The sequence below is a fragment of the Scyliorhinus canicula genome, chromosome 1 (assembly GCF_902713615.1).
Source record: "Scyliorhinus canicula chromosome 1, sScyCan1.1, whole genome shotgun sequence".
In the NCBI taxonomy this organism is placed as follows: Eukaryota; Metazoa; Chordata; class Chondrichthyes; order Carcharhiniformes; family Scyliorhinidae; genus Scyliorhinus; species Scyliorhinus canicula.
This window is the reverse complement of record NC_052146.1, coordinates 267,848,738-267,875,458: the sequence shown is the minus strand read 5'-3', so window position 1 is coordinate 267,875,458 and position 26,721 is coordinate 267,848,738. Positions and strand designations below refer to the sequence as shown.

General features: G+C 45.4%; 1 long non-coding RNA gene across 1 annotated transcript in view; it reads left to right on the top strand.

Moving 5' to 3' along the window:
* Positions 1-1,045: 1,045 nt before the first annotated feature.
* LOC119974187 overlaps positions 1,046-26,721 on the top strand; it is a 61,685-nt gene continuing 36,009 nt past the window's right edge. Inside the window, exon 1 of the long non-coding RNA XR_005462483.1 lies at positions 1,046-1,222. This is a non-coding gene — a long non-coding RNA (uncharacterized LOC119974187). The remainder of the gene's footprint in view (positions 1,223-26,721) is intronic.

The following is a 26,721-nucleotide window of genomic DNA, read 5'->3' as shown; positions in this document are numbered from 1 at the left end:
GGAGGAGTGGCTGCAGATTAGGCCTCGGGAAGGGGGGGAATTGTTGACAATAACCATTTGAGCGAAAAAGAGGCCACAGTCAGCAAAAGAGAGGCCAAAGACGTCCTGTTCTTCTTGGACCACAAGGAATGCCATAAAAAGCATGTATCTTCCGAAACCGGCAGCTGCTGCCTCCATTTCACTGTGAGGTTCTCTAAGGCCTCAGAAGCCTAGCTGGTAGTCGTTAAATTTAAATCAGGCCCCTAATTGCACTCTGGGAGTCTAATTTAAATATGCTAATGGCAGGTGCCCCACCTCTCCGAGATAGAACACTCATACACCTTCATGCGTGCTGCATATTAATGACAATGGGTAAGCGGAATGTGCATTTGTTATTGAATTTTTATGTTCAACCCTTCCCCTCTCCACCTCCTGCTTATTATGGAGAGAGGGATGATATTGGGGCACACATGGCTGAGTTTTCTAACAAACCTCTTGTGAACCACCTTATCCAGTATTTTCTGACAACCCATATATGCTTTATGGACAGGGTTCCTAATCAGTCACCTCTTCAATAAAACCTCTGCTAAATTTATCGAGCAGAAGTTACCTTTGACAAATTCTAAATTAATACGAAAAAGGTCACTATTGCATGCTTTTAGTTCCTTTTGTGGTGCGATCACCTGGGTTTCTGGACTGCACAGTAAACATGAATTGGGTACATGTTTTATCAGTTCAATATTCTGCGGAATTCAAATACAATCTCCTACTGCCCATGATACGACATAGAGCACTTCCTCTCTGCACTACCATGACAACATACTTCATCACACTCGAAACAATGGTTAGCCACATCACTAAAGCATTGCAGAAATTCTTCTGTTCTTGTCCAACATCACCCCAACAACACGAACATAGCCTGGACCTAAAATTATAGTTCAAATATTTGCGGAAGAAAATCAATAAGCCTCAATATCAACAGAAAACAGGTCAGAAACCTGTTGCATATGATGTTTACCGTGCTAACATTGTCCTGCACATGTGACCATACTGCTCCAGTCAGACTCTCAAAGTGCAGAATTACGACACACCACACCACTGGTACTGAAATTGATCCCTGCAGAAACTGTTAAGACTCAGCACAGTTTGGGTGAAAGTGGGTTCAAATCTCTAATCTGCAAACGGAACCTTCAAATAGGATCAGCTTTCTAAATAGTGCAACCAGTTTGCAAGGAAGCTTCAGGTTAGAATCTAATACTATATTGGCGACTGATTTTACGTGGATCAATTGAGTTTTCCATTGTATTGTTCGTGGACAGTCTCTTGACTGAAGCATGTTTTGGATATTTTGCCGCAACTTTGGCCTGTACCTTTGAATCCACAATTCTAAGCAGTCAAATTGAGGTCATTATTTTTAATTACTCATTCAATCGGGAGGTTGGATGTGAATGGTGGTAAATGCCAGGTCCCATGCCAATCATTGGCTTCCTTGCCCTTCAGTGTATTATGCTGCTTCGGATAACACAGGCTGCTACTTGATGCAGTCTTAACTAAAGGATGCTCCAGACTCTGAAATGAGTTCAACGTGTTTATTGAACTATTAACACAGTTCTCAAATGAGTTCAATTCTCTGCTAATCTAACTGTAGTAACTCAGTCTAACTGTATCAGCTTGCTCTAAGCCACGTGCTGGGGTGAAATGCTGCTGATCAACCCTCTCTAACTCCCTAGATGTCTGTTTGTGGAAAGAGGCAGGGTGTGAGTGCCTCATCCCTGTTATAGTCTTTATGTCATGCCCCCTTGTGGCGATGCCACCTCTGAGTGTCCTGACTGCCCATTGGTTGTGTCCTATTCTGAGTGTTCATTGGCTGCATGATTGCATATCATGACATGGGGCAGGATTTCCGGGTCCCATTGACATTACCAGCTGAGGAGGATCTAGTCTTGAAATGTAGGCATTGGCTTGAATTCTGGTTTCCCGACCCTGTTCCCACGGCATCTATTTTAGGGGAGGCAGGTTGGGGCAGTCAATTATTTTCATCAAAAGCCTTGAGAACAGTTAAAGGAGGCCAACTGGCATTTTCTAGCTGGCCCTCCAATTTCCTGACAGGAAAGGGAAGGCGTGTCATTTAACAGCCTCGGGGCTGGCACCAAATGGCAGGCAGGTGACCGGGCAGCCCCAGAGACCCTCCCTGCTTGCCTGGGTACGGGCACAGCCAAAGGCCACTGTGTGGAAGGTTTCCCCTGGCCACAGTTGTGGCCTGACAGATTGTTTTGATGCTTTTATTTGAATTTTTAAGAAGGGGCACCTGCATGTTGAAATGCCCCCTCAGTTACAGACCCTTTACTGCAGCCTGCTGATCCTCCCAAGCTGGATTTCCCCATCAGCTTTGAAAGCCTGCCTGTCATCCTTAATTGGACAGGGAACCCGTCTCCATGCCAATCGAGACGACCCGGTCAAAATCCCAAAGGGAAACTTTTCAAATTGAAATGTATTTGAAATGGGTTCTCCGTGTCAGACTGCAGCTCTGAAGCCCCCTGCGTGTTTTCGTATCCATAACAATGGGTGTTATCTGGAGAACCAGATTGGGAGTATAACATTGGGAGTGTTACATCAACGAGTTAGAATTACTGATACGCCATGTTGGAACAGATTCCATTCAACAGGTAGTTTCAGCAAGAATATATTTTGCTTTCAATAAAACCATATTACAGCTTTATTCTTTCTCAAGAAAACCTGTAGAGGCGAGCAGCCTTCAGTCACAATAATGTCTGCTTGTTTCAATCATTGGAGTTTATTCTTAAACTAACTCTCTGAATAATAAAACGTCTTCTGGGTTTTCAGACAAAAGTGTGCGCAATGTCATCATACCTCAGCAACTCTGTACATTAAAAATGAGCATTCCCCTGCCCTGCTCCTAAAAATAACCATTGCCAAAGTTGACACTTCAGTATCTACTAAAGTACGAATTCCAGTGTAGACAGCATACTGGACTTTGAGCTAACATTTCCAGTCAGGCTGTTTCAGGACATTTCCCAAACTCTAGCTTTTCGGCACTCCAGATTTTTTTCATTCTATTTTTTTAATGTCTCTTCTTGCTGAAGGTGCCACCCTCGCTGGTTATTGCTTCCTCACTAAGCATCAGCATCACTCCAGCAGATCCATAGCCGATTGGAGCAGTCCCAGAGGCTACGGGCGCAGGAGATGTCACCGGCAATGAGTGGCACCGAGGCCAACACTGCTAGCGTGACGGCCACAGTGGAGAACCTTGTGCACGACGTCAGCACCATGAACGAAGGTGTCCGAGGCATCGCCTAGTCGGTGAAGGCCATGGCTGAGGGTCTCGACAGAATGTCCGACTCGCTAGAGGATGTGACCCAGTATCAGGCTGACCTTGATGAGGTTCTGTGGGGTATGTCCCGCTCTCAGATAGGCATGGCCGAGGTGCTGCGGAGCATGTCCCAGTCACTGAGGAGCATCGCCGAGGGTGTCGACTCGATGGTACAGACCATGGGGAACTGCCAGGGCTGGCAGAGCCAGATGATGCAGGGACAGCCAGGGCTCGAACCAGCAGCCCCTCTGTCCCAATGGGCACTGAGCGGGTAGAGGGGGCACTGAGTGCCAACCCGGATGCATCCCATGGAGTGGTGGCAGTGGCTACTAGCTCCCCCGAATTCCATCCCTCTGATGAGGCTGTGTCTCGAGGTCAGCAGATTGGACAGGTTGGCACCCCTCCGGGTTTGCCAGAACCTTGCTGCTCCCGCCTGTCCTGCTCCCACTGGCTGGTCATCAGGAGTGTCCTCATACTTCTCGTCCTCCTCCTCCTCGGTGGCCACATCTTCCTCATTCCCCACCTCCAGCAGGTCGTCCCACTGCTGTGCCAGGTTGCGGAGGACGCAGCAGACCACCACAAAGTGGCCGACCCTCCGGGGGGGGGGGGGGGGGGGGGGGGGGGGGGGGGTGCACTGCAGGGCACCACCGGAGCGGTCAAAGCACAGAATCGCATTTTGAGTAGTCCGATGCACCGCTCAATGGCAGCCCGGGTGGCCACATGGGCCTCGTTGTACCGGGTCTCCTCATTGGGCACCAGCTTCCATACTGGCGTGAATAGGTGCTTTTCACAGTAGCTTCATTGCTGTGTTAATGTAAGCCTACTTGTGACAATAACAATTATTTAAATAAAATTTTTTTTTAGAGTACCCAATTCATTTTTTTTCCAATTAAGGTGCAATTTAGCATGGCCAATCCACCTAGGCTGCACATGTTTGGGTTGTGGGGGTGTAACCCACGCAAACACGGGGCGAATGTGCAAACTCCACAAGGACAGTTACCCAGAGCTGGGATCGAACCTGGGACCTCGGCGCCGTGAGGCACCAGTGCTAACTATTGTACCTCCGTGCTGCCCCTAACAAAAACAATTATTAATTAATAATTAGCCAGGTCCTCAGCAGGTACAACTTATCCCCTAAGACCAGCTGGACATCCTGGGGTGGTCCTCAAAGAGGCCGTGGATGTCTTACTGCCCCAGGATGTAGCTGTCATGCACACTCCCTGGGAACCATGCACACAGGTGCGTGATCCTAATGTGGATGCCGCACACAAGCTGGATGTTCTGGGAATGGAACCCCTTCCAGTTAACATGGGGCACACCCAGTTGGCCTGGTGGTGCAAGGCGACATGTGTGCAGCCTATCAGCCCCTGGACCTGGGGCATCCCAATGATGGCGGAGAATCCTGCTGCCTGGGCATCTTGTGGGGCTTGGTCCATGTCAAAGTTTATATAGTTTTCCGCCCGGACAAACAGGGTATCCGTGACCTGTCGGATGCAACTGTGGGCTGTCGCCGGAGAGATGCCACACCCGAGCCCTGGAAGTCCCGGCTTGTGCCCTGGAAGGATTCCATGGCGTAAAGGTTCAGGGCTGTGGTGATCCTCACGGCCACGGAGAGCGGATGTCCTCCTCCCCCATGTGGTGCCTAGTTCGCGAGGACATGGCACAGGTGCCGCTCCTTCTCCTTGTTGATGATGTGGAGACGCTGGCATTGGACTGGGTTGGGCACAGTAAGAAATCTTACAACACCAGGTTAAAGTCCAACAGATGTGTTTGGAATCACTAGCTTTCAGAGCGCAGCTCCTTCATGAGGTGTCTCACTGGGCGGACACGGGCCTCTCCCTCTGGGTCTCACCCTGGTCTGATGGTCGGCCGGGTCCTCGTGGTGTGAGGCGCGGTCCGGCACCTGGGAAGCCGCCTCGAGCCTCGAGCTGCTGCTGCTGCCACCTCCACCTCCTGGCCGCCTGCCCTATCAGCAGCACCGCTACGGCTAGTTCTGTGGGGTCCAAAATATCATCCAGACTGTTCAATATCTGTAAGGAAATGGGAGAGGGGGTTAGACTGACCAACAACGGTGGCTCCCACCCTGGGACCCTCAAATCCCCCTTTCCACCCTCCCCCAAACCCAGCACACCCTGCCCGCGCACACTCGGCCTCACTGGGGCCCATTCCCTGGAAATTTGCTTGTTGGTTGCTGCATCTGTGATGTCTGTAGTGATCTGCACATCTGCTGGTATGTAAAGGGTTAACAACCGTATTAAATTGTTACACAACCTCTAGATGGCAGCACTAGATTCATGTATAAAAACTGAACTCCGAGGATCTTCCCACTCTTTGATTCAGGAGTGACGAGGCAGCAGAGTGTTAGAGAGATATAGCTTAATTGGTACGTGTAGTTAAACATTGTTAACACTTCTTCTGATTTACTTGATCATCAGTTATAGTTGTGGAGGGTGAACAAACTCATTAGTATTTATTTATTTATTTATTTATTTATTTTAATTTAGAGTACCCAATTAATTTTTTCCAATTAAAGGGCAATTTAGCGTGGCCAATCCACCTAGCCTGCACATCTTTGGGTTGTGGGGGCAAAACCCACGCAGACACGGGGAGAATGTACAAACTCCACACTGACAGTGACCCAGAGCCAGGATCGAACCTGGGACCTCGGCGCCGTGAACCCATTAGTATTTATATTCGTTATTCATTAAATGTTATTTGCTTTAAATTGAAGACTGATGGTTTAATTGAACTATAACCATCAGACCATTCTGGGAGTAAGCAAAGAGTAACGACGTATTACGACCATGTAATATAACAATGTCAACACCCGCAGTGTTCAGGCACAGTGTCCAGGGGATGTTAGGCAATGACTCCCACGTGCTACATGGCCCGCCCACCTACGTAAATCCACTTGCTATGTGTGAAGTGCTCACGTAACCGTGATTGCCAATTCAGGAGTAGCCTTCAGCCGCATGGCCAGAAGCCTCTGCAGTCAGTGTGGGTTATGGGTGCTCGATGGAGCAGACAGGTAGCTACAGCGGTTGCCCCCAGAAAGGATACACACAATCTGGGGATGGTGGAGCCGCTGGGGGCCAGGCCTCCTAATCGATGAACCTGCTGGCGATCAGAGCAACACGTGCTCGGTGGCCCAGGCGCACATGTTGTGCGGGCCTGCCGAGCCCCATGCTCTGTCCGTCCAGGCCCTTCCCCGCATCCTCCTCATCTGGCGAGGCCTGTTTTCCTTAATGGGTATGATTCCCTTTCATTCTACAATGACAAGTTACTGGACTTGAAAAGAATCCCAATGGCCACGTGTGCATCGGGATGCCCTGATGTTGTGAAAGGCTGTGTAAATCCTGTCATAAAATCCATACAATAAAATGCCAACAGTGCAGAAGGAGGCCATTTGACCCATTGAGTCTGTGCTGACCCTTCGAAAGACTACCCTACTTAGGCCCACTCCCCTGCCTTATCCCTGTAACACCACCCAACCTTTGGGCATTTAGGGGCAATGTAGAAAGACCAATCCACCTAACCTGTACATCTTTGTCCATGAATCCAGAATAGTGTTTATGAAATCTTTCTCTCCAGGGCCTTGGTGAGCTGTGACCAATTTTAATGCCATTGACATTGATGTTGTTGAGGTCATCAGATTCAGTATGGATTGGGTTTTAGGCCTGGGATCATGACTATTGGCACTGAGATGAATACTTTATCTGTGAGTCATCAGGGTGAATCTTTGAAAGTTTGAAACAAATGTTTCTACAATACTGAGCAAATGATTGACTAAGTGCACATCTTAGAAAATGTCTGTGGTTTAATAAATAACAGTTAATGCCATTGACCCATTGAATGTTGTACTAAATCCATTTAAAGCACAAATGCATTCATTCTAATTACTGAAAGTGGATAAAGTAAACAAACAATAAAAGTGCTTTGTATCAAGTGAAATTACACTGGTCCCACTGGTTATGGTCTGATATCTTGTGCTGGGTCATATGGGTCTCACCTACTATCAAAGCTTTTAAGCTGTGGAGAGGGTAATAGCAATAAGTTAAACTGCTGTGGGGGTGATTTCCACTTTCATTAAGGCAGTATTCTGTGGAATAGCTTGCCCGATATTTATTTCAGTAAATGGGTGATCTACGTTTTTAGGTTACCATCCAGGTACTGAAGGTGAAAATGAACCTTCCCAAAGCTGTACCTTCCAGCAGGGTGCAATGGATAACACGCGGAGCAAAGGCTCTGCGGCCTGGTTGGGGCGAGCGATTGGTGGGAATGGGAGCAGATGTGAAATCCGCTCCTGACCCTGATCAGCTCCCGCCATTTAACTGCCAGCCGCGTGCTGAGACAGGCTGAGTGCTGACAGTGGGGGTGGGACGAGTGTGTGCAGGCGCCGGGATGAATTAAAGTGCGGGCAGGGAGTTTAATAAATTGGCACATACTCCTGTGCTCCAAGCACACAGCCCAATCTTCCGGAGAATCCCGCCCAATGACTCTACGATGGTCAGCACAATACTGAAAAGGATAGTTGGGCTCATGGAAATTCAAAGCAGCTCCCTGAAGGCTAATAATCATTGTCCAACAGCCTCAGGGAGCTGCTTTGAATTTCCATGAGCCCAACTATTCTTTTCAGCATTGTGCTGACCATAGTAGAGTCATTGGGCGGGATTCTCCGGTCCTCCAGCTGCGATTTCCTGCTCCACACTCCCTAACCGGCAGCGGGATCCTCTGTTCTGGCAGCTGGCAAAGGGATTTCCCATTGTGGCTACCCCACGCCATTGGGAAAGCCGTGGGCGTGGCAGCGCTGCCGGCGGAACGGAGGATCCCGCTGACGGAGCATTCCACCCATCGAGTTTTACAGCACGGAAAGAGGCCCTTCGGACCATCGCATCCACGCCGACCATTGAGCACCCAATATTCCAATCCCATTTTCCAACACTTGGTCTGTAGCCTTATAAGTAACGGCATTTCAGGTGCTCTTCTAAATATGTCTTAAAAGTTGTGAGGGTTCCTGCCTTTACCACCCTTTCAGGCAGTGGGTATTGTGTCTACAATATGTCATGTGCATCCAGAGCCCATGCCAAGTGTAGTGGAATGACCTGGAGCCGTCAAAATGTTCAATGACTTTCTGCACTCTGCCTGGGTGAGTACTGAATCCAGATGTAACCATGAATAGATGTCAATGTGGGTGGCATCACTTGTTGGTGCTCCCGGGTGCAAAATACCAAGTATAAATTGGCACATATTGCTGTGCGCCAAGCACACAGCCTCCTTTTACCCAGCCCAATCTTATGGCCCACCGTTATTCACAGGCATGTGCATTCAAGGAGGGGCTCCAGGGATAGCGATTGAATGCAGAAATCCTGAGTGACTCTTATTTTTGCCTCGTCTTGGGAGGAGGCCCCAGCTGACATCAATCGATACAGACTGAGAATTGAGCATGGATCTTTTAGCTGTTGTTTCATGCTGCAACTGGGCCATGAGGGGCGCTTCCAAGTAAATGTTCGGGGGTATCATTTTTCAGGTCTGTCATTGAAGGTAATTTCCACCTGGAAGCAGTTTTAAAATTCAATAATTAATTAAGAACTCCTTCATTGCTCGCTGAGTGAATTCTGAATTTACAAATAAATTAAAAGTTAAGGAGTTGATCTTGATCAGTTTTGACCCTGTGCAAATATATTCCTATGAGAAAGCATGCATCCTGTAAAAACAGTAGAGTCTAGGAACTTAGAAAAAAAAGAAAGTGATCTTAATGCTGAGGCCATGATGTGGAGATGCCATCGTTGGACTGGGGTGAGCACAGTAAGAAGTCTTTACAACACCAGGTTAAAGTCCAACATGTTTGTTTCAAACACTAGCTCTAGGAGCACAGCATACCTCTTCATTCACCAGTGTTTGAAACAAACATGTTGGACTTTAACCTGGTGTTGTAAGACTTCTTAATGCTGAGGTGGTGTTGTGTTGGCTTGTGTAGGCTTGAGAGATGAACAGACTCTTCCAACACAGATGAAGGTTCAACTCAATTTTATTAACTATTTCTAACTAACGAACACACGATGACTGTGGGTCTAAATAATGCTAACTTGAACTAGAGACCTAAGCCTTGTCCAAACCAGTTGATTCTCTCAGCACGTGTTGTGAGCCCGTGCTGGGCTGGATGAGTTCCTGTTACACTGAGAGGCAGCACCCAGAATGAGCAGGAACCGTGGTGCCCTCTGCCTTTATAGTGTGTGTATTCTAACTGGTGATTGGCTGCGGTGTTTGTACATGTTGATTGATCCCTGCGTGTGTCCATCAGTGTGTGTCTGCACCATGATATATTGGTATATATTATGACAGGTGGCTTGACAGGATAAATGTTGAGAAGATGCTTCCGCTCGTGGAGGAATCATGGACTAAGGCGTCTCAAGTAATTTCTTCTCTCAGAGGGTCATTAATCCATAAAGAGCAGTCGAGATATTTGAGGCTGTGTTAGACAGCTTTGTGAGCGACACGAGAATCAAGGGCTATATAAAGTAGGCAGGAAGGTGGAGTTCAGACCACAATCAGATTACTCATGATCTTATTGAATGGCGGAGCAGGCTCAATGAGTCAAATGGTGGCTGACTCCTGCTCCTATTTCTTATGATCTTATGATCATTTTCTGTTGTTCCTTTTGAAGGCAGTATTTCAATAATGAGATGATGCCCTTATTTCTCATCTTGGTATGTTGTTTGCAATGCCAGAGGAGAGGAAGCAAAACTAGGTTGGAAAATTAGTTACTATTATTTCCTAAACTGCTGACGTTGCCATACTGTTATTGACCCAATCTGTGATAAAGGCTCTTATGTATGCTCCAAGATGTTTGGAATTTGCTGGGTCACAATAACTGTATGAGTTGTTTTCTTCTCTTTCTCATGCCTGTTAGCCGAATATATTATTGGCGTGCAGGCAAAAAAATCTCCTCTAAACCGTGTATGAAATTCCATTTCAATTGAGTTTGAACTTAGGCTTCAAATGATGATCAGATTGAATTCTTACTGTCAAGACCACTACATTATCACTACTAAAGTACAGTGCAGAAGGAGGCCATTTGGCCCATTTCTTCTGCACCGACTCTTTGAAAGAGCACCCAACCTTGGCCTACTCTCCCCATAACCCCACCTACCCTGGTCACGAAGAGGTAATTTTTTTATCAAGGCCAATCCACCTAACCCGCACATCTTTAGACTGTGGGAGGAAACTGGAGCACCCGAAGGAAACCCACACAGACAGAGGGAGAACGTGCAGACTTTGTACAGACGGTGACCCAAGCTGGAATTGAACCTAGGACCCTGGCGCTGTGAAGCAACAGTGCTAACCACTGTGCTACCTTTGTAGCACAATGCTACATTTCTAAACAGACTGATCACGGAAGAAAGAAGTTGTGTGGCAAAATACCAGGGAAGGCAAACCCAAGGTCCAGGCATCACATGGGTTCTGCAAGCATGTGAAAGAAGTGGAGCCCAGTGCCCAGTCCTTCTTTATGGCTGATGAACCTGGCATCCTGCTGCATGAGGTTTGCTACCTTTGGCATTCTAGAGCACTCTCACCATAAGGCAACAGCACAACATGCCTGACTGGCAATGGCAGCTAGGCTCAAAGCTGTATACAGCACCTGCAGATTGGAGGCAAGCGGAGGACAAAATGGCACACCAAAAGAACTTGGCAAGATAAGCTGACACAGCCATTTACGATGTGGAAGACCCAAGATTACATGCCACAGAATATTAGCTGTCAACCTGTTCTACATTTACGGCTTATCATTGGAACAAAAAAATAAGAGCAGGTATAGACCATATGCCTTGTCAAACATGGTCGCCATTTAATATGATCACGGCTCAAGTCTCAATGCGACTTTCCCACCATTCCACACATTACTGATTCACTGAGAGATCAAAGGTCTGTCTCTCTTGGCCATGTATACACTCAATGATGGAGCATCTACAACCCTCTGGGATAGAGAATTGGAAAAATTCAGAACCTTCGGAGTGATGAGATTTGTCCTTATTTCAGTCCTTTTTTTTATTTATAAATTTAGAGAACCCAATTCATTTTTTCCAATTGAGGGGCAATTTAGCGTGTTCAATCCACCTACCCTGCACATCTTTGGGATGTGGGGGCGAAACCCTCGCAAACACAGGGAGAATGTGTAAACTCCACACGGACAGTGACCCAGAGCCGGGATTGAACCTGGGACCTCGACGCCGTGAGACTGCAGTGTTACCACTGCGCCACCGTGCTGCCCTCTCATTTCAGTCCTGATCAATGATCAATTCCTTATTCCGAGACTGTGCCCCCTAGTTTTCGATTCCCCAGCAAGGAAAATGAATCACTTGGTGCCTACCCTGTCAAGACCTTTCAGAATCTTGGGTGTTTCAATGAGATCATCCCTCATTCTTCGAAACTCCAAGACTGCCTGCCAAATTTACTCAGCCGCTCATCATAGAATAGCCTTCTCATCCCAGGAAATGATGAGGAAGTGAGTCTTCATTGTACTGTTTTCGATGTCAGCATTCCCTTCCTTAAATATGGAGATCAAAACTGTGTAGAGTATTCGAGGATTGGTCTCACCAAAGCTCTATCTAATTGTAGCAAGTATTCCTTATTCATGTACTCCAAGCCCCGTGCAGTAAAGGCCATCATGTATTCATGGCCGACAGGGCAGCACGGTGGTACATTGGTTAGCACTGCTGCCTCACAGGGCCAGGGACCTGGGTTCAATTCCAGCCTTGGGTGACTATCTGCGTGGAGTTTGTATGTTTCCCCCATATGTACGTGCGTTTCTTCCAGGTGCTGTGGTTGCCTCCCACAGTCCAAACAATGTGCCAACCTTGACCCAACAAGGTTAGGTGGATTGGTCATGCTAAATTGCCCCTTAGTCTCAAAAAGATGTGCAGGTTAGGTGGGGTTACGGGGATGGGGTGGGGGAGTGGGCCTGTGTAGAGTGCTCTTTCAGAGGGTTGGTGCAGACTCAATTGGCTGAATGACCTCCTTCTGCACTGTAGGGATTCTATGATTCTGTGCCATTTGCCTTCCTAATTGCATGTTGTACCTGCATGCTAACCTTGCTGTTCCTTGTGTGAATACACCCCCGTCTCTCTGAACATCCACATGTTCTTATTTTAATAGATATTGTGATGTTCTATTCTGACCAGCAAAGTGAAAACTTCATAATTTCTGACGTTATATCCAGCTTCCACTTTGTTGGCCATTCAATGAGCCTGCCTATATCTCTTTGAAGCTTCTTGAATGCTCCTCACAACTTACATTCCCACCTAATTTTATATCATCAGCAAACTTACCCTTGAATTCTCTGCCGGCGGTATGCTCCATTTTGCCCCACAATGGGAAACCCCATTGACCAGCCGGCGAAACGGAGCATCCCGCTGGTGTGCTGAACCAGAAATCTGGTGCGGTGGGACGGAGAATCCAGCCACACGTCTTTTTGTCTGCATTAATATAGGTCTTAAATAACTGAGGCCTCAGCACTAATTTTTCCAGCACATCACTAGATATAACATGCCAGATTGAAAATGCCTCATTTGACCCGACTCTTTGTTTCTAGCCGGTTAATTAATTTTCCATCCATGCTCATATATTGGCCCCAACTCCATGAGTCCTAACTTGTGAAATAACCTTTTGTGGGTCACTTTATCAAATGCCTTTTTAAAATCCAAGAATACTATATTCACTGGCTCCCCTTTATCTGCCCTACAAGTTGCATCTTCAAAAAACTTTCATATATTTGTTAAACACAATTTCTCTCTTCTAAATGTATTATTCAGGCTTCCTTATGCGTCAATGGCTTCACAATACTTCCCTTGCAATTTTCAACATTGCCATATCTTTTCAGAGTGCATATTCAAACGGAAATCCTTGCCACCCTCACATTTCTCATTTTTCATAGAACCATATTACTTCTACTGTGCAGAAGGAGGCCGTTCAGCACATTGAGTCGGCACTCACCCTCCGAAAGAGCACACTACTGTGGGATCCATGCCCCTCCCTCATCCCTGCAAACCTGGTAATCCTACCTAACCTTTCAGACACTAAGGGAATTGAGCATGACTAATCCACCTAACCAGCACATCTTTGGACTGTGGGAGGAAACCGGAGCACCGGAGGAAACCCATGCGGAAACGGGGAGAATGTGCAAACTCCACACAGTCATCTTAGGTCAGAATCAAACCCGGGTCCCTGGCGCTGTGAGGCAGCAGTGCTAACCACCGTGCCACCCATGGTGGGAATTCTCATCCATTTTAACCCAAGTGCTCAACTTGATGACCCCAACCTTTGTCCCTTGTATGATGTGCTGCCTTGTTTTGCAAGCAGAGTAATTGGCTTGACAAGCTGGCAACAGATATCTAGGATCCTATGTTACCATCTTTATTATGGCACACTGGGATTCAAAATCCACTGATGAGTTGTCCTTTAAGTCAACTGTAGTAATCCACGGGAGGCAGGAATTCCGTCACCACACCAATGTTTATTTACAATAACAATATTACAGGAGCAGCTCCAAACAGTGCTGCTAGCAGTCCAGTCAACTTAAGACTGGCTCACAAAGCCTGCACAGGTGCTTATATGGGCCCCTCAATGAGCTATCATTGAGGGAGCTCATACTCCAATTGGCCAACCAATAAAGCCAATTGGAGTTCATTACATCAACAGAAAATGATATTGGGTGGGATGTGCTTTCCATCCAATCTCATTGGAATCCCACCCTGCGAATTAGGTTAAAATGGCCTCCTTAATTTCTACCTTTGCATTCTTCTGGGTAGGTAGCATGTTTATTTGCTGATTCCCTTTATATTGAACCACTAAAATTAGACACTTATTAACTCTTCATCCCCCAGATACCAGAAACTATTTGTAGGTGTTCATTACTACTTTTGTGTGTCAAACCTTTTGCGGGAACCAGAATTGACTTCACCGTGTGCCTTATCATGACAACTATCAGTGTTTTGAAAATACATTCGTATTTTGACTTTTAGATAGCTTGCCAATCTGTGGTGGAAAAATCAGTTTTCATTCAAGAATAAATTCTGAACACGTCATGAGATTACCTTGTAGTTACCCAATGGTTATCAGAGGGGTGTGATGAGTAATGTTGAAAATGTACTTTATTCAGAAACGTTGACCGTAAATGTGTGGGTAAGTAGATGTGACTGGATAGGTTATTTCACTGTAAAAGCTATGTTTGTTTTCTTATTCATTGCAATGACGTCCATATTATTCTTGTGTGGGAAACTTTCAGAGTAACGCAGAGGACGAGCGCAAAAGAGGTTTTGTGGAGCTCGCTTCTTCGGTAGTTTTAATCCACCCAAATGCTTCTAATTTGCTTGACCATTCTAAATTCAGAACCCTTTCTCTGTTAGATCTATCTCTGAGATTCTCTTTGAGATTTCATTGAAACTAACATGGTGGAAACACTTAAAAAAATATATGTTTATGACAATGTCTGTGTAACATTGTATTCTTTCCCTCTTCAACAAGGCGAAATTGCTGATGGCTCGATCACCATTGCTGATGTTGTTTGGCAGGAATACTGCACAGGGTCAAATATGTTCCCCAACTTAATTCACTCCCTTATTCACCCACCCAGCCTTCCAGCTCTTCAGATTCATTTTCCCCCTCAAAGACTATCATTGCTTGTTTACTTGGATTTAGGGCCACTGACTTCTGAATATCTTAAACTACACTGGCTGAATTACTGAGGCAACCCTAGGAAAGAGCTATAAACAATTCAGATCATACCAATAGTTTTGCTATAAATAACCCACATGGAAAAGGTGGATCACTGACTGACACATGTGGTGATGCATAACCTCCAGTCAGATACACTAAAAGGGGGGTTGTGTATGAATGTAAGCCCTTTTACACTGTTTACCCAAAACTGCTTCATTTAAATCTTTCCACCTTCTCCATGATCAGATGTCTCTCGTCACCACGCCAACATTTTTAGCCACAGGTTGATCTGACCTGAAGTCACTGCTATCAATGTGATTGGTTGACAGTGGGTGCCCTTCTTTGACAAGGGACATTAATTAGATTAATTACAGCTCAGAATAGTTTGTCAGCCATCAGTGGATTAATATGTTCGCAATCCACATGACATACATCATTCTGAATGTGTAGCATAACACGCCTGCATTATATGAAAATCTGCTAGTTGAACGTGAGGTTCTTATTATATTTTAAAATTAAAGGTATGAAACTTTTTTTAAAAACAGAGTTCATCTAATGTCAAATCCTTTTGATAAGAAAGGAATTTGCTCGGCTACTGGTCATCAACTATAGCGAACAACACGCCAAACAAAACTTTACCACCAGTGCTTTAAGTGATGTATATTTATGATCTAGAACAGACTGAGACAAATGAGTGTTAAGTAAACTCACTGACAGCCTTGCTAACATCAGCATTCCATGCAGCTGCACTCTTAAGTCTTTATGACAGTGTGCATCTGGAGACCTTCCTTAATATCCTTGCACAAAATAGTGATGGCCACATTTAAGAGGAGGTTTTTCATTAAACCTAACCGGCTAATCTTCAGATCCTCTTTTCTCTCTTTCAGCCACAGTTTGAAATACATAGGGCGGAATCTTCTGGGCGTGATTCATCCCAAACATTTCCAAGTCTACTTTCGGGTGCATTTGACAGGGTGTTTCTCGGCAGCTGCAGTGCCGAGATTGACACCGTTATTCAACGGTACTTAGCCGTTTCTTTTGTGCCTCGGGGAGTTTCTCCCCTTTGAGGCCAAACGTAGGAGGTTTTCCTGCTCTGGGGAACTCAGATCACCAGCAGAACTGGCTCCTCACACATTGGGGCACCATTTTGGAAGCCTGTCCCGATCTCTACACCTCCTCCCCTGTTCAGAACCCCTACCCCGCTCTCAGGAACCCCTCTTCACCCCTCCAACCTTTCTTCGGCCCCCTCAAACCCCCCCGACCCTGCCTTTCATGGCCCCGACCATTGGCAGTACCAACTTGGCACCCTGGCAGCATGTGCCTCTGACAGCCTGGCAGTGCCAACTGCACACAGTGCCATTGTCAAGTTGGCACTGCCAGGGTGCACATGTGGCACTGCCGAGTGCCATGCTGACACTTCTATGGTGTCGGGGGTATAATTTGCCAGGGTGTCAGGAGGGCAGTGCCAAGGTTCCTGGGTGCCAGGGGGCGTGCTAGGGTACTACCATACCCTGTCCCCGACTACCTGGGAGGCCCGAAGGGCCTACAAGATGCCATCTCACCTGGTCCCTGCTTGTGGAAACCAGTGCTAAATGGTGTCCAGTTGAGGCCTTGCAGGTGCATCCGTTGTCTCCCCAGTGCTAGATGAATATGGTGTCCAGTAAGTGAGCCTAATTCCTCATTTAAATATCATTATCTGGATCACTCCCAGTGGGGGTGTGATCCAGATTGCGCCTGGGCGCCGCGAGTCAGATAACTTACGCGAGACTTCACTGCCAGCCCAGAGCCCGATTTGGGGCTCTCTCGCAATTCACATGTCACGCTTGGCGTGGAGTCGGATGCTCGGTGGAGGGAAAATCACACTCTCTGTGTTCAGAGGTGGGTAGGGCAGGTGAGGGGGGGTTTGGTGGGTGGGGGCCTTCCAAGCTTCCTGCCTCCACCCCAATTAACTCCAGGGTGGTAAAGCCGGTAGTTGGCCTTCCTGCCAATTGACCCTTTTATGTGGACAATTAGTTACGGGCCTCATGCCATGTGTATTAACTCTGCTATGGGTGGGAATATTGACTTGTAGGGAGTTTGTGGTCTCCTGTGGGGGTGTGAGTGATGGAGGGGTGGGGGTGGTGGTGGGAGTGGGGCAGGTGGCCCATTGTTTAAAGACAATTGACTGAGGGATGTGGAATCAGGAGCTACACTCCCACCCTTGCTGCCGACCACCCCATGTCCTCCTCTACCCTGCGACCCCCCTCTCTTGTACCGATTCAGGTCTTTATGTGCAATTGATAGCGCATCACCAGTTATTTTCTTTTCAAATTAAGGGGCAATTTATCGTGGCGAATCCACCAATCCTGCACACCTTTGGGTTGTGGGGGAGAGACCCACGCAGACATGGTGAGAATGTGCAAACTCCACACGGATCAAACCCGGGTCCTTGGCGCCATGAGACAGCAGTGCTAACCGCTGCGGCACTGTGCCGCTCCTAAGATTCTGCCTAGAGTTCTTCATCCCTTAATTATTTTCTTCTCCCATTCACTTCTTCCCCCTTCTGAAAACAGTGATCCTTCCTGAAGGACATGAGTTAATCTTGAATACATTGTCCATCCTTTACGGATGATGCCAGGGGAGGAAGGCTTCCTAAAGGCATGGGGGCGGTTCGTCGGCCTGTTCCAAAACCTGCTCGAGGCCAACAACAATGAATAGATAGGGAACAGGAAAGTTAGAAAGAAAAGGGAGAGGGAAAAGAAAAGAAAGACAATGGGTAACCATAGGAACGTGCAACCCGGGGGGGGGGGGGGGGAGGTGGGGGGGAAGAGGGGAAAGGGCTGGAGAGACATAAAAGAGACAACGTGGGAGGGAGGGGGCAACACCCCCCCTCCCCCTGCCACACGGAAAACACGACCGAAGCCAATGGGGGAAGAAAAGACAGAGGGGGAGGGAAGGGGAGAGGAAGGCGGGAAACCCCCCCCCCCCACCTAGACCAACCCGGGGGGACATGAGGGGGGTGGGTGGGAGGAGAGCAGGGAGGGGCAGGTGGGGGGGGGGGGGGGTGGGAGGGACCACTCGCCGAGCCAGATGGCGACAGATTGGATATAGGAAACCGCAAGGGAAGGAAAAGACAAACCTTTCTGTATTGTACAGTGAATGAACACGACCAGCAATTTACATAATTGTTTATCGTTCTTGAAAATACCAATAAAAAGATTTATATAAAAAAAATGTGAGATGCCAGGTAGCAAGTGCCCTCTGATTTTCACACCATTTAACAGTACCATATGATGCAAGCATTTTCTACCATGGCAGCACCAATCCATTGTACTGCATTTTCTCACGTTCCTGCTCTAGACCAGGCAGTTCTGTTTCCTGTGTTCAGAAAATACAATGTCAGGACTAGGGTGGTTACTGACCTCTTATTGCAGAGACCTGGGTCTAAATCCATCCCAGATCAGTAGGAAGTAAGTCACTTCTGTTTGCTTTCCTTCAGGGCACTAACATGAAATGACATTTGGACAACCTCACTGTCAGACAGTTAAAGACAGTTACAGGTATAATGTAAAATAGGAGAGTCTTGTGTCTCAGAAAACAGAGCAACCAAATGAATGACAGGCTGGTGCCAGTTATGGACATAATATTGATCAGGTCCACATGCTGCGAGTGCCAAGGGATCTCCAATATTCACTTAAAGCACGAGGGGTGGAGGTTTCTGTCTCATCCAGAGGAAAGCATCTGAGTACAACATTTACATCAGCCCTAATTGTCTACTCAAGTTCTGGAAAGAGATTAAAACCGACACCTTTCTATGAGCCACAAGTGCGATCAACTAAACTAACTAAACAAGGTGAAGACACGATTAGATTTTACTGTGATGCCACCCAGTGCAGAATAACCTACTGACATTCCCTGTCCATGTAAATAGCCACCAAGGCGCGTCCCAAGTGCTTGGCACCGCAGTAAAAATCAGTGACCAGGAGAACAATTTTAAAAAAAATTTGAAAGTACAAAACTGTATTTCCTTCTGGTAAATGAGTGAATCACTTTCAGAACCAGCTTTTGCCCCGAGAAAGTTTGATCTGAGAGTTATCTAACAGGATGGTGCTATCCATCATCTTGAATTGATATTAGTCATGGCTTGTAAAACTCCAGCAAGCCCACATTGAAAACTTTTACAAATATCATCAGTGAAAAGATTTCATGGGATATCTATTAACTTCTTCTTAATGAGAAAGTTCATGCATTTAAACCCCATCAGGTCAGTGAATCCTTTTGCGATGATTTCTGGAATGTCAGGCATTGCTGGATCAGGATTTATCTTGGTTGCTTGTTAAGTATACTCATGGGAGGGATTCTTCCAGACTTTAATAGAGCATCATTAAAATAAATTGCATTACACACTGCAATAATTTTAAAGCAGCAATTTGCAGATGTTAAGATTATCAGAACAAAATGTGACTCTCCTGATTATGCTTCAGTGTGTCAGTGATAAAGTGGCCAATAACAAAAGTTAGCAGCTGTAGGTTCAGTAAAGAAATCCAAAATAAAGGACAAAATCCTTGCGACTTAAACTGTAGGCAAGTAGCGGCTGAACTCAGATTGTACGAACATAGGAACATTGGAACAGGAGTAGGATATTTAGCCCTTTGAGCCTCTTCTGCCGTTCAGTCAGATCATGGCTGACCTAATTGATGTGACCATCAATTCACAAGACACATGGTTGGAAGTGAACAGTGGTTTTCAACGGAGCCTCCCTGCGACGAGATGAACTGGCAGGCAGGCTCAGACTGCCAAGCTTTATACAACCAGTTGGTGGGAGGAGCCATGGGCGGAGCCAAGGGTGGAGCCCAGTACAAACTCCCGTACACTCCCAGTACATCTCCCCCTAGGGGCAGAGCCGCGCAACTGCTCGTGTGCCGAGCTTACACAGATATAATACATCATATGTAATAACAGTGTGAATTACGCTACTGTGATTCACCACACTAATGCCATCAACTCACCTTCTCCCCACAATTCTTAAAACCTTTGGACAACAAAAATCCATCAACCTCTATTTATAATTTACAATTGGCATTGCAGCAATCTCTATTTGTGGGAGACAGCTCCAAACCATCTTTGCGCGTGCGAGTATCTCTTAACTTTAATTCAGAAAGATCTGGCTCTAGTTCTTTGACTGTGCCCCTCATCCTAGTCTCCCCAACCACTGGAAATAGATTCTACTCTATCTGTTTCCCTTAATGTCTTGCAAAACTTTGATCAAATCATCCCTTAATCTTCTATTCTGAATTCTCCCTCTGTGTGTACCCGAACAGGCGCCGGAATGTGGCGACTAGCGTTTTTCACAGTAACTCCATTGCAGTGCTAATGTAAGCCTGCTTGTGACAATAAAGATTATTATTATTACATTTTATTCTATTCAAATCTGAATGAAGATGGACTTTTGTTTTTCTCTATGGAAGCTTCCATTTTCATATGCCTACTCAAGAATGTTTTTGAAGCTAGGGGAGGAGTAATAGAAAAATGACTGTCAGATGGAAATTTGCAAAGACTTGAAACGTGTCACCAAGTTCCACAACACCCAGGTTGGTAATAAACTGAATAACAAGGAACAGAAAAGCTGCTTATTCCATTAATGTGAAATGGTCTCCCCAGCTGAGATAAAGCAGATCTGCCTGGCCTGCATGACTCAGCTACTCCATTTTAACCACTTGAACCATTAGGGGATGGTTTTTATTTCTTTTCTGTTTCAGTAATACCACGGTGGATGCAATTTTTTAAAATCGCATTCAGCTTCTATTTCACAAGGACTTTGATGTTCTGAGCTCACTGCGCATATAATTTATACATACTCATATGGGGGAAAGTAAGTTTGCATCTTTGTGTGAACTATTCAGGCAGTATTCCAGGTTACCCATATTATTGTTTGTGCCCATGCAGGGAAGTTTGGGGACATTTTCTAAACTAGTATCTTGCAATCACATTTGCCCGCTGCTTACAATACTGGCAATGTCTTGAAAGAAATTCCTAAGGGATTTCATTGTGAATAGTATATTTGTATGAAGAACGAAACCAGTTTCTACATAATTGGGAATTCTGATTTTAAACGTAAACTATTGGCCAACACTGTAATCCTTCAGAAGCTATTATGCTCGTCTATCATTGGCACAATATCAATTACAGTGATTTGGCAAGAAATGTTTGATGTAAAATCTGCTCTCTCAAAACAAAGAGCAGAGAGAAATAACAGTTCTTTGAGAACCCTTTAATTTGCAGCTCCTTCTGTTGGTTTTATATTGGCAATAGTATCTGAGCTAATATTTGATGGTTTGAATTTTACAGCTAATTTGCTAGTGCAACCACGGTAGCAATGGAACTTCCATTTTAGTTTGCTTTTTCAGCTACTCAGAGAAGTGAGAACTAAAACTGGTAACTGCTGAAGACTTTGCTTAGCTCACTTTATGCAAACTTTCAATGAGATAATAAATGTAGAGAGTCCATTGCACGATGTGAAGCAATAGTGAGATTGCGTGAACTGAATAAACAAGAAAGTACAACCCAATTCGCGCACTGGAGAGGATTGATTTCCCCCCCCCCCCCCGCTTTTGTTGGCTTGAATTTGTTTTTGTTCAATGTATCTTTCTTTCTCTGCATGCCTATGCATGATGGCGATAATGTTGGGGTGGTAACAACATGTTGAATCTCACCCAAGATACCTTCTCCAAGAATGAGTGACAGTCCAGTCAACTAGAGAACCTGATTATGTCTTTATCCAATGTCCAAATTTGTGCACTTTTTCATCAGTATCACTGAGTCGAAATAAAGGACAGGAACTATTTTTATTTTTCTCCCTCTTTCCTAGCCCAGATCACTGTGAGAAAGAGTTGGGTGCAGGTAAGAGTGAAGTAGTACGTTTTGGTAGGGAGTAGGGACATCACTTGTTACTTGGACGGTGCAAGTCTAGGTGGGTTAGAGGAACAAAGGGGTCACAATGTACAAATACATCAATCATTAAAGGTTGCTCCACAGGTTGGCAAGGCCATACAAAAGACAAAACAAACACTCATCTTTAATTTTGGAGGGAGAGGTTTGTAAAGGAGGAAACCTATGTTAAACTTGTTTCGAACATTGGTTTGTCCACACATGGAGAACAACACACAGATCAGTCACCATATTTTAAAAGGTATATGGAGGCACTGGAGAGGGTGCAGAAAAGATTCACAAGGATGATACCAGGAACCTGTCAGCATACATTGCAGGAAAGGACTGGCAGCCCAAGTTTATTTTCTCTTGCAAAAAGGCTAAGGGGTAACCTGACAGGGGTCTTTAAAATTATGAACGCTTTGATAGAGTGAACACAGAGAGGACATTTCCTCTTGTGGGAAAGAGCATAACTAGAGACCATGCTGCAAAATAAATAGATGAGTTATACTAAATGAGTAACATTTGCCCCCAACAAGTGCCAGGCAATGACCATCTCCAACAAGAGAGAATTGAGCCATCTGCCCTGGCATTACTATAGCTGAAGACCCCATTGTTGAGATGCTGGGGTGGTCACCATTGACCAGAGACTGAACTGGAGGGAGTAAGAGGTACCTATTAAAGGTTGAAGATTAAAAAAATTATCTTATGCCCACACGGATAAAATGACACAGGGTGAAGAGGTTATCAGTTACCTTTCTGTTCAGCAATTCTGGGACTTTTATTCGGCTTTCAATGAAATTAACTGTTATGTATTCCATTAGAGACCTAATGTCTCTAGGGTCTGTTTAGCACACTTGGCTAAATCGCTGGCTTTGAAAGCAGACCAAACAGGCCAGCAGCATGGTTCGATTCCCGTAACAGCCTCACCGAACAGGTGCCGGAATGTGGCGACTAGGGGCTTTTCACAGTAACTTCATTGAAGTCTACTCGTGACAATAAGCGATTTTCATTTCATTTCATCAAGAAAGAATAATGGGCATAGCCAAAGGTACCACAGGAATATCCAAAACAATCTTCGGAGGGAAGGCTCCCCCCCCCCCCCCCCCCTCTGTCACCACCGCCACTGGCATTTGGGCCAGATTTGAGTTCCTCACAAATTCAGACATCCTCTGGAGGTGATCTGCTCCACTTTCACATCACACTCCATCAATATTGCAAAACCGCATTAACCAATCATCCAAGAAGGAATGCAACAATTGCCTTGAAGGTTCCCTAGCCAAATGCTCCTGTGTTTGACTGACAAGATTCAAATTCCTAATTGCAATCCAATCACTCCTGCTCTCGGCTGTTTATATATGATGGGAACAGGCATTGGCCAGGTTGGATTCTCCGTGTGATTAAATAGCACGACAATACTTTTTCTTTTGATGGACTTGAAGGCTGGCCCAGTGGGCAAGCTGCTGGAGGCCTCCTGTGTATCTGTAACTCAGTATGGGTGACTAATTTGAGAAGGGAAAGGTCAAGGAAGAAAATTAAAATATTTTTGACATCATTAAATTCCTAGTAAATGGAAGTAGCTGGCATTTCTCCGCTTGCCCATTTGATACAGACGTGTTTCATTAGAACACAGAGGATTACAGCAATTAGTTTTGTCCTCGAACCCAATCTGAAGGTATGCTGTAATGGCAGGTCACACAGTTCCAGCTGTTTTATTGGCTTCATACAGTCATTTCTGTCAGAAAACAGGCTTAGCTGTTCAGAATGAGACACTTTCTCATTAAGCAAGTCCAAGACAGTTGCGATTTTGCAGGAAATGCAAGTCAGATGTGTTACGGTATTTCAGCGATTAAAGCTGGGAAAGCTGGAGCACAGAACTGCTAGAAAACCTGGAGAAAATGTTACGGAAACAGATGAAAGAAAACACAAGAGTGTGTGAAATGGAACAAAGGATGTGAGTAACGACTCTGGCTGAATCTAGGAAACCAGAAGACGCATAAATCATAAGAAAAGAGTGTGTGGTTATATTTCAATTAATTCATTCAATGTATTCATTTTTGCTTGAAATACCAACTTTAGGGGTAAAATTCAACTCTCCTCTTTGGTTAAACATACACTGCTAATGCTAAGAACTATACCATTCAGTGACCCACCTTCCCCCCTTTTATATGTTGTTTCAATTCCACCAACCCCACGATTCAATGGTTTCCTGCCTCATAGCCTGTGGCCACTGGAAAACAAACAAAAACAGTTGTATAAAACAAACTGAACGCAGATTTTTAAAAAAGCTAAATTCTTAATAGGATGAGAACTCTCCAATGAAATCCTTTACCAAATCAGTATGTTTTCTTTCCGCAATCTCTCTCCAATTGAGTTGCCTATTCAGGATTTTCGAGACACAAGTGGTGGATTTCAACTTTCTGACAGCGCAGCAATTCAGCAGCCTGTTCCACATCTTTATCAATTTTTATTGAAGTCAAATTGAAATATTTTAGGATTATAGATTATAGTTTGCGCCATGGTGTTGTAATATATTAATGTTGTTTGTAATGTCAGTATGGTATCACTATTATTATATAATTTGGCATTGGCTCTTCCAATGGTTAAGTCAGTCTGTGTGGAGACACCAATTTTGACTTCAAATTTGTGCACGGTGTGATGAATGGTATCAGTAGCTGCTGTAACTGTACCTTGCCTTTAATACATTGGCCCTTTAAGACCGGGCTTGGAACCCTGGGGGACTCCGCTTCTGGCTCCGCCCCCAGGAAACGGTATATAAGATGAGGCTCACTTGGCAGCATGTGGTGAGTACACTTCTCGGCAGCTGTTCAGTTCTCTGATGATTAAAGCCTTTGAATTACCAATCTTCTCTCATGTGTCGTAATTGAGGGTATCTCACACGGTTAACTAAGCTTTACTAGAGCAGGAGAGGCCAATCCATCTCGGTGCCCCGAGGCTAGGAAAGGCAGGAGACGCATCAGCTATGGCTTCCCATTCCTGGTTGCTTATCCAGGAAGGTTTTTATATGTGGTGGCCAGTCAGGGAAAAATGGGATCAGTTCAGATCAGTTGTCCTTTGAGGCACAACATATATGGCACCATTAATGTGGTCACGCATCCCAAGGTGCTTCAATGGAGCACTATAAAACAAAATGTGATGTCAAGCCATGGAAGGAGGTATTAGAACAGGTGATCAAAGTCTTAGTGAAGAAGGCAGGAACATCTTAAAAGACAATTAGAGAGGCAAAGCTTGGAGAAGTTTAGAGGGGTTTTGTGGGCGGGTGGGGGTAATTCCAGAATATAAAGCCAAGGCAGGTAAAGGAATGGCAACCAACAGGGGCTGTTTAGCACAGGGCTAAATCGCTGGCTTTGAAAGCAGACCAAGACAGGCCAGCAGCACGGTTCGATTCCCGTAACAGCCTCCACGAACAGGCGCCGGAATGTGTCGACTAGGGGCTTTTCACAGTAACTTCATTTGAAGCCTACTTGTGACAATAAGAGATTTTCATTTCATTTCATTTCAATAGAAGAGCGATTAAAATCATAGATTCTCCAAAGGCCAGAAATGGAGGAACATGGATACGTTGGAGGGTTGTTGCGCTGGAGGAGGTTCGATCCTTGGGGAACACTGATGATACAAACTGAAAACACTCACTGAGCTTTGAGTATAGCTGTGAGAAACATAGGAGATACCAGTGGACTGCAGTGATATGGAATTGCACCCCAGCATGAGTTGGTGTTTTTGGTAGGAGAGTAGGGAAAATTGGAGGTGGGAGGAATTTTGTACAGGCATAGGCCGGGAAAAACCTCCTCTGAACACGATGTGTAATGAAGTTGTAATCCTGTTTATGAAGAACTGGTTCAAAATTGTTGCATATCTATCAAGAGTAAATTTTACAAGGCCCTACATCACCATCAGGGTGAAGCCAGCGCATATAGGAAAGATGGAAGGAAAGCTGTCCCTCACTTGATTGGCAATTGATTGCAATATGTCCGAATATTCTAAATTCTGCAATTCCCTCCCTAATCTTCTCCAACTCTATACCTTGCTTTCCTCGTTTACGATGGTCCTTCAAACTTAACCCTTTGATGGGGTGGCAGGCGGCGCAGTGGTTAGCACTGGGACTGCGGCGCTGAGGACCCGGGTTCGAATCTCGGCCCTGGGTCACTGTCCGTGTGGAGTTTGCACATTTTCCCCGTATCTGCGTGGGTTTCACCCCCACAACCCAAAGATGTGCAGGTTAGGTGGATTGGCCACGCTAAATTGCCCCTTAATTGGAAAAAAAGATAATTGGGTACTTTAAATTTTAAAAATATATATTTTAAAAACTTAACCCTTTGATCAAGCTTCTAACTATTTGCCCTAGTATCACTTTATGCATCTCAGTGTCTCATTTTGTTATGTAACGCTCCTTTGAATTGCCCTGGGGCATTTTATTCCATTAAAGTCGCTATATGAATACAACTTGTTATCTTGTTGCTGCTGCATGTGAGAGCTTGTTTGGCAGTGCAGGGCTCTGACAAAGTTTACACAGTTGTATGTGGAGAAAACCTTCCCACTCTGCTAAGCTTGGACTGGACATTAATTCGGGTAGAACTGTTTAAGTACAAGTCAACTCTGGGCCGTCACTCAGTGGAGTTGCCAGGTGCAGTCTTGTGAAACACAAGTAATCAATGAACCAACAGCTGTTTGAAAGGCCTGCACAGGGTGCAATGGATATTACATGCGAATAATGACTAATTCTTCGGCAGGCAGAATTATCTTGCCTCAGTGACTTGTTTTGACTTGAAATG